Raw genomic sequence first — 13,748 nt, 5'->3', positions numbered from 1 at the left:
ATATAGCAAAGGACACGGGCCCTGAATTGTAGCTTGTGAATTTCAGGTTTGGTGCTGGGGAGAGAATTTCTCTAGGAGGACAGTGCTGCATTGGCTGGGACCTGATGTCCAGGGAGTTTTTCTGTCCGTGGTAGCCTGTTCTGGGAGAAACTGAAATGCCTTCCTGTGCTCCCTCCTGGCCAACCCGTCCGTGGTTCTTTAGGTGTGCTTCTGAAAATGGGCAAAAGGGATTTGTGAAAAATAAAGGCTGTAGCTCCTCCTAGACATATGTAAAACTACCTTTTGCATGTTCTGTCACAGCTTGTGGGAAGGGGCTGGCAGCTGGTGGTATCACTCTAGGGCATCATTCTAATTTGCTTTATGCAATAAAATTGTTTTACATCTTGATTATTGAATCCTTCTGGTCGTGTCCAGCAGTAGTACAGATTCTCTCCATGATTTTGCAGCAGAAGACTGGGCCAAATTTATTTTTTTTTTAGTTGTTTTAAGCTTAAATCCTCTATATGTAATTACTGAATATTAATGTGCTAGGAAATTAATCAGGAAGAAGAAATTTAAGAAGAATAACTATTGGACTGTTAGATATAAGCAGTGCAGAAAATGTCCTCTATCAGTAAAGCCTACATAGGTATGTACAATATTCATATTTCTGCATGTATAACATGAGGGTGTGTGCATACTTATGCGTGTGTATATGTCTGGTTTTTGCATAGGTACAGTATATGAATATATATGTGTGCATGTGTGTAGGGTTTATCATATCTCAAAAGAGAGGGAGAAATATTCTATGATGTAGGTAGCAGAGAGAAATTTCACAGATCTGGGATTCTGTTTTTCTTTCTTACTTCAATTCTGTTGACTTCACTCTGCCTCAGTCTGTTCAATGAAAAATATCAAAAGCCCTGCTTTTCCTATATCATTCCCTTCCTCTATCAGTGACTTCTCGCTAGTACAGTTTGCCAGAAAACAACTCATGTTTTGTTTTTGAGAAGGCTTTGGCGTTTCTTTCTGTTCTGATGCCAAGGAAAACCAAGACACTACAAAAATAGCAAAAATGAAATGAAGATGCGCCTCTAGAGTCGCTGTCCTGGAATTAAAACAAAGTCATAATTGTATGGCATGAAAGCATTTTTGTACTTAAGTAGTATAATCTTACAAATTTACGGTAATAATAAAGTTCTTGTAAGTTTTGAAGACTAGATAACTTACTAGGTGATTATCCTGTCTTGGCTAAAGCTTGCCCCATGTCCTAGGCAAGGTTTCCACTGGCCCTGCAGGCAGGGACCTCAGGAGGAGCCCCCCAGGGTCAGCACTGCTGGAGGAGCTCTGCCCCTCGGCACAGCCCCCTCTCTCTTCTGTAATCACCAGTATAAATCTGCATTAATAAATTGAAGACATCGCTCACTATATTTCTATCTTCCTGTATCTAGGCAGACTAAGACTAGCTTTTAACCTATCGTTTTCCTTTTTTATTAGCTAAACTAGTCAGTTCCTGCTGTGCATATGAATATTTTTCTCCTTCTACAGCCTCTTGTCTGTGACCACTTCCCTTCATTCTCTTTCATTTGATATTTCTTTTTGGCCCTACCTCACTTAGGTTAAAAGCCTTAACTTCTAAAGCATTTAAAAAACCCCAAACAACTCTGCAGAAGTCTGTTAGCATTACTACATCCCCTCTAGCATCCTCTGTGCGTATTTTCTATACCTATTCTTTAGAAGAGGAGCATCCTTTCTCCCTGTGCCTGTGCAGCACTTAGCCTAATGGCCCATGGTTTGAGCTCAGTCCTGATTCCGAGTTGGGCAGAGAAGGAGCCCTATCCCAAGGGAAGATGCTTTTAATACTTTAATTACAGCTGCCTTGTAAAATCAGAGTAGTGTTCACCTCCTGATGGGTTGTAATGTTTTGGATTTCTTGAGGTGTTTATCACATAGATATAATTTTTAAAGCAAACAAAATTGTTCCTGTATTCCTTTAGAACTAGAAATTAAATGAAAGAGTAACTGAAATCCCGATTAACAAAAAACTGTATATTCTTTCTGCTACACAAATTTAAAACATAGCTAATTTGCCTGTCTGTCTCCTGTCTAGTGGTGACAGAAATCTGAATATTTAAGTAACTTTGTGGTTTGAATAGCTAAGGTTTGTGGAACTGCAGTTTAAAGCCAGTGGAGCAAATGGTTGCAGCGTACTGGGATTAATTGACTGTGTTTCTGAACAGGCATTTTGGCTTGTGGAGCTGACCTCTACCAGCTCTCTCCTCTTCATCATACTCCCTAGTGCTCAGCAGCCAGCAGGTGTATGTACTCCACCAGGTATTAAATGTTCTTAACTGCTGAGTCCTTGCTCTTCAGTGGCAAATAGTATGAAATGATCAACACTTTGTATTTCTAAAGGAGAACTTGTTCTCTAGAAGAAACTAATGAATATTTCTCCTACGGTTCAGGCTGGACCTGAACCGTCTTGAGGTGTGCAAACAGAAACAGGAGACGATGCTGAGTTCCAACAGCTGCTTTCTGGTTTTTTTCCTTTCTTTCCCCCTCAAAGTATTGATGTATTCGTGGAAGTTTCTACTGTGATAGTGTCTGAGTTCAAAGTCCTGTGGTGAAACTTCTGAGAGTTCTCCTTTTATTGAGGTTCTCCTCCCTGTTTGCACGTACTTTACAATAGATGGTTAAAATCTGTATTTTTTTTTCACAGTCCGTCACTCTCCCCTGAGACTGCCAGAGATGGCAATTCTGATGGGAAGTAAGGTGTTACGGTCTTGCTGTTATGACTGGCTCTCAATTACACAATGACAACCCCACCAAATCACACCATTTGGATTACCACTGGCTTAATAAAAGCGAAATACCTTTTTTTTTTTTTCTTATTTACCCTCGTGGTGCCAGATTCAGAACAATTATATGGAGGTTGGAGGCTGTATATATGTGTTGAACCATTTATTTTTACCAGTGTGTTGAGCTCCTCCTGTCCACGTGAGCTGTCTTCATTTCTGCTCCATTTGAGGAGAAAGAAACATTGTCAACTAACTAAAACAGAGAAGTAAAAAATCCCTACAACCTAATAAAATGCTGTTTTCAGGCTTCTAGAGTGGTGTGTGTAATTTTGTGGGAGCTGAAGCCATTTGAAAGATAAGACCTTCAGTTTTCATGATTTAAAAAACTGTCAGTGCTGCTGTTTTCCTGGAATACCAAGTTGATATATATTTAACTAGCTGAAACTGGACCCCTCCCACCATGTTTTAGCCAAGTAATGAAACAACATTAACCTTACTTTGGTGTGGACTTGCAAGTCAGTGAACTCAAGCACTTTTCTGTGTTTTGGTCATTATTCTTAAAAGAAAATCTTTCATTATGGAGGAGATCAGCATTTCATTTTAATGTTTATAGAAATGCAACAAGAAATCCCTGGAGAACAGAAAATGGAAGGACTTTTAAAAGTCATTGATAGATCCCGTTTCAAACTTTTTACTAACAGACTAAAGACTAAAGATTCCTGCTTCATAGTCCATGTTACATAGGCTAGATCGTTATTTTTGAAATAATGTCTTTGCCTCTATTGTACTAATTTATCTGAAATCTTATTGTAGGATATCTATAGGAGATCTATCAACAATACCTTAAAGAAAATAATGAACTGCAGACAATATTTTTTTTTATTTGTTTCTACCTAATGAGCCCAAGTTTCTCAGGAGAATTCGTGCAGGCAAATTACCTTCCCAGCAACAGTTTCCCTCTCATCTCGCTTCAGTCATCCTTAGAGAGAGTTTGGCAGAGCTTACTCTAAACGTTGTGGGTGGCAACTTCAACCAGCAGTAGAGCAGAAGAGATGAAGGTTTATCCTGTAATCAGAATTTTAAAACACCACTCTGAAAAACTCAGCCCCGAAGTTTTTACTTAGGTGTCTAGATACTGTAAAGATGTGATGCCTTGGAGCCCTCAGTGAATTTAGACTGGAAACTCTTGAGTGTCGTTTTCAAAAATCAGAACTCTTAAGGTCCTAAATACTTAAGATTTCCTTAGTGTCTAAATAAATACTTTAAAATGGTCAAACTCAAATAAAACCAGTATTTGTAACCATCCAGTTGGCATATCACATAAATAAAATATGCTCGATAAATCCGTTTGCTACCATGCCAAATAGCTACAGTGCTAGCAAGAGATAGTTGTGATCAGCTGTTTGGACTCCTGTATAGTTTAAAATGTCAATGCGTTATTGCTGAATAGTGCAAGGGAAAGCATTTGTTTAGAGTACCTCTCTAAAAATGTACTTTAGAGAGAGAGAGAAAAATTTCAGGATGCAAGATCAGATGGTGGACACCATAGGATTTGGCTAAGGTACTTGACATCTAATGACATCTTACAGTTCTATTGATTATTTTATTGCCTCTGCCAAAGACCGACAGTGTTCTTGCCTGGGTTCTTGCTGAGCAAGCAGACTCAGTTTGAAATGTACTTTCCCCTTTTTATTTCACCCTTTTGCTTTCATTACTAATTCTTTGCCTTTATCTCATGTGGTAACTCAACAAAACAATGCATAAGAGTCTCAAACCTGTTAAACGGGGAGAGGAAAGCCTGAAATGTTAGCAGTTTTTGAGATCTTTAAACTTTAAGAGGAAGAATGATGTTTTTAGCATATTCCAAGATTTCTGTCATCAGATCGAATGCAATCTAGTTCATTCTTCTCTGCTGGTGTCTGAACACTCTCTGATGTCAGTCCCACCAAGGCCATGAGAGCGCTGCCAGTTTCGGCTCTAGTACATGTGTCAATGCGGGAACTGTGTCATTGCAGTTTTTTGGTTTGCAGACTTTGCCAGAGCTGCATAGACAGGTACAGAAGAGACTTAGAAATGCCAATGTCCTGGTCTGAAAGCCTTGACTTTGGCCTGCTTGTTCCCATTCAGAGGCCTGGGTGTAATATGTGAAGTTGTCGGCATGCTCTGCCAGGGGCTGGGTGAGGAAAGGAGGATTCATTTCTCTGATATTCTCTAAAATTCCTTATATTCCCATCCTCGTCTTTCATGGTGAGGAAAATGGCATTTTCACCTGCCATTGGCGGTCTCTAAAAATAGAAAGGTCTGTTTCTCAAGTGAGATTTCTTTTGTGCTTTTTTTTTTTGTGACTGTTCCTTCAGGATTTTGAGATTGCAGATGGACAAAGCAATGAGGGCTTCATAATTAAAAAAAATTCATGTTGATCCACATCCTGTTTTATCTCATTATATGGAAGCAACTTGAGAGGAACAAATCATCACATCAAAAATACCTTCCACCAGAAAGGTAGTAAGCTGTAGCGGGAAAACATTTCTGCATATATTTGACCCTGGTTTCTTACAGCAACAAGTCTTTTATAAACTTTTCATTATGAAGCTTGAGGGTCATAATCCTTCCTAAATCAAGCAATGAATAAATCCCTGTTCAAATCCAGTCTGTCACCTTTGAAAATACTGCCTCCAAGTAGTTTATGCTGTGCCAGATATGCCATGAAGTGGAGGGGAAAAAAAAAAAAAAGAAAAGATTAGCTTTCCTCTGCTGTCTAAAGAAAAGAACGAAGTCCCACACTGCATGTTAAAGGAAAGAATGGGAAGAATGGGGATTGTGTAAAATAGGTCAGAGATGTATTTAATTTTAAAAGGCTTGGACTGAGAAAGGAGAGAGTATAAAATTTTCCATAATGGCAATCAGGTAACCCTGAAGTGTAGTGGTTAAGAAATAATTACACCCCAGAGGGATTAGAGGCATCCGCCATTGCCTGCTGCCTTGTAATGCCTCGGGGATGTGATTAACTTATGATAATTAATGCTCTTATAGTGGAAATGCAGGATGAACATGGAGAGCCTGAAGAAGATTCAGGGTTGTGCCTTGGTATGTCTACTCTTTCTTTATCCATGTTTCCTTGTTGTTTGACCCTTAATGGGTGGCACCATAAATGAGTATGTTTCCTGGGACCTGAATGATTTGTTCAGTGCCTTAGGTTGCGTTAGCGTGGTGCTACTGCTTGAGTGATTATCTGAAATGCAGATACCCTTGATAAGGACTCTAATAGCTTCACTCGTGGCCAGTTTTAAACAGCATGGAGGTGGGGATCATACTCACTGTGGTCTCAGGACAGTAAAGCTGTGTAAGGCGTGTATAATGCTTAGAGAGGACAACTTCTGGGTAGCCCCAACTTTTGTAAAGTTCAGTTAGTACTAAATCAGAAATGTCCACATTCTCATTCACTTTTGTCTGGTGTGGGTGCCTGTATAGGTGGAGGTCTGTGACTCCTCATGTATGGGCCTATAGGACCTTTTGCAGCCTACTGTCTTTACCAGAAGTCATAGAATCATAGGGTTAGAAGGGACCTCTGGAGATCATCTAGTCCAACCCCCCTGCCAGAGCAGGGTCACCTAGAGCAGGTTACACAGGAACGTGTCCAGGCAGGTTTTGAATGTCTCCAGAGTTGGAGACTCCATGACCTCTCTGGGCAGCCCGTTCCAGTGCTCTGCCGTCCATTCCAGTGCTCTGCCGTCCTCAAAGTAAAGAAGTTCCTCCTCATGTTTAGGTGGAACTTCCTATGCTCAAGTTTGTGCCCGTTACCTCTTATCCTGTCCCCGGGCACCACTGAAAAGAGCCTGGCCCCATCCTCCTGACACCCACCCTTTAAGTATTTATAAGCATTGATAAGATCCCCCCTCAGTCGTCTTTTTTCCAGACTGAAGAGACCCAAATCCCTCAGCCTTTCCTCATAAGAGAGGTGTTCCAGTCCCCTTATCATCTTTGTAGCCCTTTGCTGCACCCTCTCCAGCAGTTCCCTGTCCTTCTTGAACCGGGGAGCCCAGAACTGGACACAGTACTCCAGGTGCAGCCTCACCAAGGCAGAGTAGAGGGGGAGGATGACCTCCCTTGACCTGCTGGCCACACTCTTCTTGAGGCACCCCAGGATGCCATTGGCCTTTTTGGCCACAAGGGCACATTGCTGGCTCATGGTCATCCTGTTGTCCACCAGGACTCCCAGGTCTCTTTCCACAGAGCTGCCCTCCAGCAGGTCAGCCCCCAACCCGTACTGGTGCATGGGGTTATTCCTCCCCAGGCGCAGCACCCTACACTTGCCCTTGTTGAATTTCATAAGGTTCCTCTCTGCCCAACTCTCCAGCCTGTCCAGGTCTCTCTGTATGGTGGCACAGCCTTCCGGTGTGTCAGCCATTCCCCCCAGCTTTGTGTCATCAGCAAACTTGCTGAGGGTGCACTCTATCCCCTCATCCAGGTCATTGATGAATATATTGAAGAGGACTGGACCCAGTACTGACCCCTGGGGAACACCACTCGTCACTGACCTCCAACTAGACTCTGTGCCCCTGATCACTACCCTCTGACCTTTGCTCTCATCAGTTTTCTCTCAACTCTGAGAAAATGATTCCAAAGAAAATCTTTTCATTTTTTCATGATATTGAGAATGTAAAAATCGGGGGACGTTGTCTTCACAGTGAAGGTGTATCTAAGATATTAAGAAATCTAAGTGTTGAGAATTTCAAGTGCAGTAGCTATTTTATGATTATTCCCAACCTGGATATTACGCTCCCTTTCTGTAATTTCACATAATCCAATTGCAAATTGGACAAACTTATCTTAGACAAAAAAGTTAGTGTGGAACAAGAGTGTCAATATAAAACAGATTGCCATTTGAAAATCAATTTTCTGGATTATTTTTTCTAGGTGGATAAGTTCTTAGACTCCTCTTGAAAACTTTTCTCTACTTCATACAAAACATATGTATGAAATATGAAAAGAGAAATACAATGGCCTCAAAGTATGAATTTTCCATACATGAAATTCTGTGAAACTTTTTCTGGCTTTATATTTGCATTGCACCAAAGAACGTAAGCCCAACCATCAGTACAACAGAAGTGCGATGTGCATTGGCAGTGGCTTTATTCATCTGGTGTTGTTAGTATGCTCTTCTGAAGAGGCGTTTTAGTTACTTTTACCAAAAGAAAAATTATCTATTTCAGACTATGCAGTGGCGCAAAATGCATCTTACCTATGTGTTTTTACTTCACTATTAGTGTTTTAGGTTTTTTGTGTCTTAACCACCATGGATATTGTTGGTTTACCAGAAGCAAATATTTCTCAAGAGGACAGTTTGGGGACAGGTTGCTCCCCCAAAGGCTGTGAGTAGATTAACCACAGAAATTTGATGTTCTCTATCAGGTGTAGTAGTTGGGGTCATTGGCACTGTGTCAGGTGCTGGGCTCTGCCTGCTAACTGCCGGTCAAACCTTATGGGTGACTTCTTTGGTGACTGATGTCTGTTGTGAAGCTGTCATCTATTCAGAAAAAAATAACTGATGATTTTTCTTGTAACACTGAAGATGCACTGCCGGTGTCTGCTGACCTTTGCATAACCTGCTGAGGATGGGGTAGTCATGCTTAGTAAGTTGCAAGATTTACTTATTACTTATGCTTCAAATGTAGGCTAATTTCCCTGTGAAATCTGTGTAACCAAGATTTGAGTTTAGATACTTTTGACTGATGCAAAGTTAACACTGCTTATTTTATTCAGAAATGTTTTGTGTTTCAGTTGTTAGTGCATTTCTGAAGAACACATTTTGTAGAGATGTGGTCTAGCCAATGATGATGTGTAACTATCTTATGTTACATTTCCTTTTCTCTCTTTCACCAGTGTATGCCTATGGTGAGCCTGGCAAGAATGGAAGCCCTTTTGTCTTTGATGAAACATACTCTAACTTGTATATATCCCTAAGTACAACCAGATTTATGCATATATACGCAAAACAACATGTTTCTATGGTTACTTGCATTTATTGACTACAATATAGGATATTTTCTTGAAGACATTTGCATCCGTTATTTCTTTGACTTGGTGGCACTTCCTTCTTTGCAAGTTGGTTGGGTAGATGATAATCCTTTCACTTGTTGGACTGTCAGGAAGAAGGGTATGAGAGACACAACTTCCTATGCAGCTGAAGTACACAGGTTGTTATCAAGACCTAAAGGAGTTGGAATTATCGCGTCATTATCTTGCTCTTCTTTTTGTTACTTGCCTGTTGCATACTGTTAGTATTGGAGATACGTTGAGATCATTATGAAGAATGTTTTGGTTTTTTCTATTTCAAAAGGGATGAAGATATTTTTCCTTTGCTCCTTCGCCCCTCAGTGGAAACCACCAAAATGCCTGGAGTTGAGTTAGATGTGATGAAAGTATGAGGGGTGATTTCTGGGCTGTAGCAATTATATCCAGCTGATCTGTATCAACAGTGTCATATGATGGCTCTTGCAGGAATGACTCTGCCATGCAAATAAGCTTCCAGAAGAAAAGATATCCCATTTCAATTTAAGAGCTCCTCCATTCCTGTATGCTGTGGTGCTATTTGATCTTGGTGCTTTGGGCTTGTCTGCCCAGGCAAGGTAGTGCCTGGTGTGGTATGGTGAGCTGTGTGCCTACACCTTGGCTGCCTTTCCAGGGGCAGTGTGGAAATAGCCTTTGTGTAAATGTGCTAATTTACATCACTTTGAAAGCATATGTTCATCTCTGAGTATCCTTGGGAATTGGTGACAAAAAGCCAGTGAGCTGTAAGGTCTCTCCTTGGCTTGCTGTTCACTACCTTACCATGCTTCGGGCCCCACCACGTGTGCATGGGCTGTTTGGGAAGGGAACAATGTCTGAGGCACTGGCATGTCTTACAAGTCAAACCAGCAGCCGTCGTTGAATCCCTCCATTTGACTACTAAGGAGTCTAATGGAGACTATTAAGTTTGGTCTTTGAAGGCATTTCTTCTTTTTCTTTCTTTCTTCATTCTGCTTAATCATTTTTGAAATGTCTTATTTCTGTTGAGCTGAGGGTAGCTCTCTCAAGCAGCATCGAGTGCAGTGCTTTCCCACGGGGCAGAGGTTAGCCAGCAGCTGGCGCCTGGCTCATCTGTAGTCTTCCCCACTCTCCTTGGTGTGAAGATCTGAAAACTCTGACTTCCGCTATATACTGGGTAAAGTTTTTTTCGGTGACCTTCTGTACCTGGCCTGCAGTTACCTAAGCCGCTCACCTACTTGAATTAGTTGAAGCCTTTTTCTTTTTTCTTTTGTCCCCTTTTTTTGATGAGACTGAGGCTAAGAAAGCTTATTTCAGAACGGTCTACAAAAATGTGCGGCATTTTTCAAGAACACATCGGTGAAGTGCTCTGTCTACAGAAATCATACTATTCGAATGTTGTTCATAAAACCATTGATTTTAACTGGGTGCTGAAATACTTTTATGAATCCTAATTTGCCACTGAGTGGAGTTCCTTAAACCTGGGGAACTTTCTTTAAAAGAAATTTTCAGCGACTATAAATTGACTCAACCACCTTTGAGCCTTTCAGTCCAACAAACTCTTGTTCTCATTAGCCTTCACACCATGATGAAATGACTCTGGATAAAAAAACCCCACACAGACTGATCTCTGGGCAGCCAGTAAAGTTTTGCCTGAAATACTGTTTCTGAAAGCCCCCCTTACCAGTTACTTGCATGAGACTTTCAAAGACTTCAGACATTTTGAACAGTAGAAATCTTAAAACTTGCAGTATTTAATCAAGTCTTTATGGTTATCTTTATTTACTGAACATTGTATTACAAAGATGAAGGGCAGATTTGTTTTCTGCTTTCCTGGATGGCACACGTATCTGTGTTTTTCTCTATGGAGAAACCTGAATGTGGCCAGCCATCCATAAAGGCTGGAGAATTGGGAATTCTACTTAACATAAAGAGGAGGTTTGTGAATTTGTTGCCTTTCACATTGATAATTCAGAAAACTTAGTTTAAACATGTCGTAATATCTCCTTTTGACAACACTAGCATATTTCATTTCAAGTTTTACCATTTGGTAGTTTTATATCATCAGGCTTAACAGTTATTTTACTGGGGTGTTTTGTTTTTTTTTTTGTTTTTTTTTGAAACTGCAGTGACACTTGATGCTATGGTTGATACAACAGAAACATAGAAATAATACAAATAAAAATAAATTTATACCATGAAGTTATGTTCAGAAATTAAAAATAAAATGAACTCTAGTGCATTTTAGTTAATAATGGATCTGTGCTGAAAGATTCAAATGGACATTTGTAGGATTAAAGCATCTAAAATGTAGTGGTTTGATTCTTTCTGCGGCAAACAGAGCCCTTTGTACTATGCATCAAACTGGAGCTGGATGCAGCAGTACTCAGGTGCAGCAGATCAGAAATTCTGTTACAGACATATTGGAAATCTGTAATGAAAAGAGTATCAAAATGATTAGCCAGGAGAAACCCTCCAGTGCTGCTAAGTGCAAAAGTCTGTGCTGTGCTCTTTGCATGCTCTTATTTCTTGTTCAGCTGTAACTTATTGTGTTTACAATTTACGTCTTCCTCAAAGGAAAGCTGGATTTTTCTGGTGGATGTTCAAGGGCACTGTTGCTTCTGTCCTGGGGAACACATCTAGGAGCCATCTGGTCTGAGAGTGTGTTCGGTTGTCAGTACTGCCCAATGTGCTTTGCTATATGTTCCTAAAGGCGGTAGTGAGGTGCTGGGAACATGAAGATGATCTGTATGTTTCAATGCTTTGTCAGGACGGTTTGCGTCATTCACAGTTGTCACAGGCTTGGCTTGGGATTGCTACTAAGCATGGTGCTGCTATGGTATTTCAAGCGTAGTTTGTGTTTTCTAAGTCATATTCATAGCAATGAATGCAGAAAAAAAAGTTTCAAAATCCGTTTTATATACCATGGCTCAGTCTTGTTATAAAAGCAGGAGTCAGGTTGCTGTATATGAGCAGTGCTAATTTCATGCTCTTGTTCCTTCCAGCCTATGATTTGACCATATATATTTTTTTAAAACCCAACAAACAAACCCAAAAACCCAACAAACAAAACAAACTACAGCAAAAAAAAAAAACAACCCCAAACCCCTAGATTGTTACTTTAATATTGTAACAAGGCTGTACCCTTTCCTCTTTTTCTGGGGCAGTGCTAGGGTTCATAAATGCAACTGCAAGCATAATAGGATCTTCATTCAACTCATGGTACACCTACATGGAAGTGCTCTCAGAAATAGAAACCGGGGTGAATGGGCAGTTGAGAGGGCTAAGATTTTATCACAGTGTCAACATAAACTGTTGTTATTCCTTCTCAAACTTGGATGCAAAACCAAGAACTATGTTAAAGGAAATATAATAGTGCCAGTGGCAAAGTGCTTCCCCCTCAATGCTGGGGAAAAATTCCACGCTATGATGATCGTATTTGTGGTGCTACCCAAGAGAGGCTGAAAGGACTGACTTCCATGCTGATGGAAGGGTTGAAAGGACAAGCTCCAATAAGACTGAACTTTGGTGATTTGCCTGCCTACCATATATTGTAACAGAGTAAACAAAACTGCTTTAGCATACCACAAATAGCTGAGAAAATGCATGTAAGCATTTTGCCATATTCAGCATCTGTAATTTAATATTTGAGTTCTGAACTTTAGATAAAAATTCCCTGATTTTTCTGTTCTTGTCCAGGAAATGGAATGCTTTTGCAATGATGATAACGCATTACCCTGAACCACAAAATATTTATGCAGAGCTTTGGCCTTTCTGATAATGTTTTAGGAGCACTTGTGTTCTAATAATGATGTAGTAATCCCAGATTTTAAGGTGAGGCATTTGACGTGTTTCTCTCTGTTTAACATGACCCGGTAGTCACACCTGTGTGATGAAATGTTGAAGAAAATGTCTGTGATGTCGCAAGACCCGCTAACCTGTATCTAATTTGTCTTCTCTGCTTTGTGCTTGTCTAGAAATGGTGAAATTTTAGGGGGGGGGCTGATCAGCCTCTGCTTATGATCCTTTTAACTGAACTGTTGCTCATCACCAGGAGAGCTATACCAGGAAACTGTAGCAGGGCATGCTTATGCGTTGGAAGTGCCCTTGCTGTGATGAGCTGAGATTCTTTGGGCCTCATATTGTGGGTAAGGTTTAGTGAGAAGGACTCACGGAAGTGACGTGGATGCACTGTCAGACACAACTGATGCCAGCTCGAGCTTACAAAATTACATTTTTCACAGTTTTCCTGTTTTGTCCTGTAAGCCAATGCAAGGAAAAGACTTGGGATTGTTTGAGCTTTTTCACTTTCAAGGGCTCTTCACAAGAGAAGGATCTCTTAAAAAAGAAAACAACGAAAACCACAACACAAGGTGTTAGTCAAAACCTTTCAGTTTTCCATTTATTTTCCTTCTGGTTTGTGTTCGCATCTTTTCCAGGAGTTGTGATGTACCTTGTTCCTGGGGACATCTTTTATGAGCTGATGCAGTTAAGTGCTCCTTCTGTATTGGAAAAAAGAATTACTCTGCTGTACGAATGCACTTCACTCTTGACTTACTGTTGTCCTTTAACCTGAGCTTTTCAGGTTCGTTTGGTTTATGCTGGCTGTGGAAAAAGGGATAAAGAAGAGAGACCTCACAGTAGTGCTTATTATGCACAAACATGGTCATTTGAATGCTGGAAGAATAGTCAGCGGGCTTAAATTTTAATTGTTGCTGGCTTTGCCACTGACCAGCTGACACCCCTTTAGGAAGCAATTTCAACTGTTTCCTTGCTGTTTCCTTAGCCTATAGAGTAAGTGTAAAATGTTGTGAGATATTCACTATTGAGAACTGTTTTTATGTATTATTCATCTTATAATTTGCTCTTTTACTGAATTGCTGCAGCATTCATCATGGTGAGAGCCAGGTCCTTAGAAGGGAATGCTCAGGCATGCTGCCGTTT

At 40.5% G+C, this 13,748-nt stretch overlaps 1 protein-coding gene across 6 annotated transcripts in view; it reads left to right on the top strand.

Annotated features, from left to right (window-relative positions):
* RGS6 (regulator of G protein signaling 6) overlaps positions 1–13,748 on the top strand; it is a 293,044-nt gene that overhangs the window by 31,299 nt on the left and 247,997 nt on the right. The gene's annotated exons all lie outside the window — the stretch shown is intronic.

Source organism: Larus michahellis, chromosome 4 (genome assembly GCF_964199755.1).
Source record: "Larus michahellis chromosome 4, bLarMic1.1, whole genome shotgun sequence".
Lineage (NCBI taxonomy): Eukaryota > Metazoa > Chordata > Aves > Charadriiformes > Laridae > Larus > Larus michahellis.
The sequence above is the reverse complement of the archived record's forward strand: the minus strand, read 5'-3'. Positions and strand labels throughout refer to the sequence as shown.